Here is a 2052-nt window from a genome sequence, read left to right on the forward strand (position 1 = left end):
GTTTAAATTTAGGTAGATTGTAAAATGGGGAATTTTTTTCAAGTTCCTTGGTATTAAGATTTTATAGCATAAAGGACCCTCAATATTTTCATGATGTCTAAGGTCCCTTAACATCAATCCAGAGAAAATTCAATCCAGAGAAAATTCGATCCAGAGAATTTCTCTGGACAAATCACAGAGAAAATTCCAAATTTCTCTGGACCATCATAGAGAAAATTCTAAATTTCTCTGGACCATCACAGAGAAAATTTCAAATTTCTCTAGACAACAATGAGGACTAGTGCTCTGCTTCAGAGAAAATTGGGTTGGTCCAGAGAAATTCTCTGATTTCCAAAGCAATTGATTCAGAGCATTCTCACGAGCCTTCTTCGGATTCTGAACTTGTTAAGCACCTCAAAGGCATCATCAAGGTCTACAATTATATATATATATATATATATTTTTAACCTTGCTTCCACTTTGTCCTCGTCTGGTTTTGGATTTGCTGTTGCTGTCGTAATGTCGATTCAGTGTTTGCGGAAATATATGTGTATGTGTGTCCATGAAAGCGAGTGTTTTGCTTTAGATTTTAATATGCACGTCTTTGTTTATAGAAATTTTAAGAAAAGAGAATGGCCAATTCAATTTCCATAAAAGTCCCAAAATGTTTAAATAGTTTCTTGTTGCAACTTATATATTTATTTTTTTATTTTGAATAAGCTGGGAAGTTGAAGTCATGATTGGCAGTGGTATATGCTTAGTTTTGTGGTGGGCCAATCTCGGTTGCTGAGTGCATGGAGGAAGTTTTGACAAATCCTTTCTGTATCACCACCATTGAAGCTATATATATATATATATATTTGTGTATGTATTCTAGAGAGAGAGAGAGAGAAAAGTGGGAAGTTGAGGTTTGATTTCAGTCAAATTTCTCTGTGATATATGGGTGTGGGAGTTGAGGGACCTTAGACATCATAAAATAATATTGTGGATCTCTTCCATTATGAAAAGTGGGAGAGGGACCCTAGACCAATTTTCCCTTGAAAAAAATTAATTCGTATCCATCTATTGATTTGACAGATTTGGATTGAATAGATCATGCAAGTTGATAGATGGATACAATTGGTTCGGTGATTTAGACTTTACAAATTTTAGGTATTTTTAAATTATAATTTATAACTTTTACAATCTCCAATAACTACTTATCTAAAAATATATGTATTATTTGTCTATAATAAATCATGACACTACACATGCATTTTTTAAGGTATTATTTTTTAATTTTTTATAAAAGTATATATTTTATTATAGGTTGTTACTTGACAGCAATTTCTTAATTTTTTTTTAAAATTTTATCTACGGACAGATTGGATTCATACGAGTATGAGGTAGTTGATCCACCATTCAAATTGTTTAAATAAATTTTAAAATATTTCATTTGTGTCTATCCTCAAAAGATATGCATTCACTCAAAATCAATCGGATTAAGGGTTGGTTTGGGATGTTCTAAAAAAGTGCACTTTTTGACTTATTGGCTTATATGGGTTGGGTTTGGGTTGGGTTTGATGTGATGTGTTAGACAGGTGATGTGATTTAAATAAGATGATGTGACTTAAATAGGATAATAGCTTTTTGACATTTTGTATTATTTAGGTCATGCCAAACTTGGCTTAAATCTATATGGTCGGATTAGGCAGGCTGATTGAACACATGATCACCCTGAGGACTCAGCTCTTACATCAACTTTAGTTTATATATTGTTTATATGCCTCGCCGACTCTATAACTGTCGCTTTGGCCGAGTGGTTAAGGCGTGTGCCTGCTAAGTACATGGGGTTTCCCCGCGAGAGTTCGAATCTCTCAGGCGACGTTGTTTTTGTCTATCTTTAGTCACTGAAGCTGGTGTGGGGCTTACTAAAAGCGCTAGAAGGCAAGTAGAATATACATAGACATTTTTTTTACATCTTATGAAATAAACAAAATTATTTAAAAAATGATAATCATTTTATTTTTAATTTTTAATTTATATTTATAAAATTTTAAAAAATTGTCATAAAAACTTGTATAATAATTTTTT

At 32.2% G+C, this 2052-nt stretch overlaps 1 non-coding gene across 1 annotated transcript; it reads left to right on the forward strand.

Moving 5' to 3' along the window:
- Positions 1 to 1763: 1763 nt before the first annotated feature.
- TRNAS-GCU (transfer RNA serine (anticodon GCU)) lies at positions 1764 to 1845 on the forward strand. The gene has a single exon. It is a non-coding gene; the product is annotated as a tRNA-Ser (tRNA).
- The last annotated feature ends 207 nt before the right edge of the window (positions 1846 to 2052 follow it).

Source organism: Camellia sinensis, chromosome 4, assembly GCF_055761805.1.
Source record: "Camellia sinensis isolate YWXY chromosome 4, ASM5576180v1, whole genome shotgun sequence".
NCBI lineage: Eukaryota > Viridiplantae > Streptophyta > Magnoliopsida > Ericales > Theaceae > Camellia > Camellia sinensis.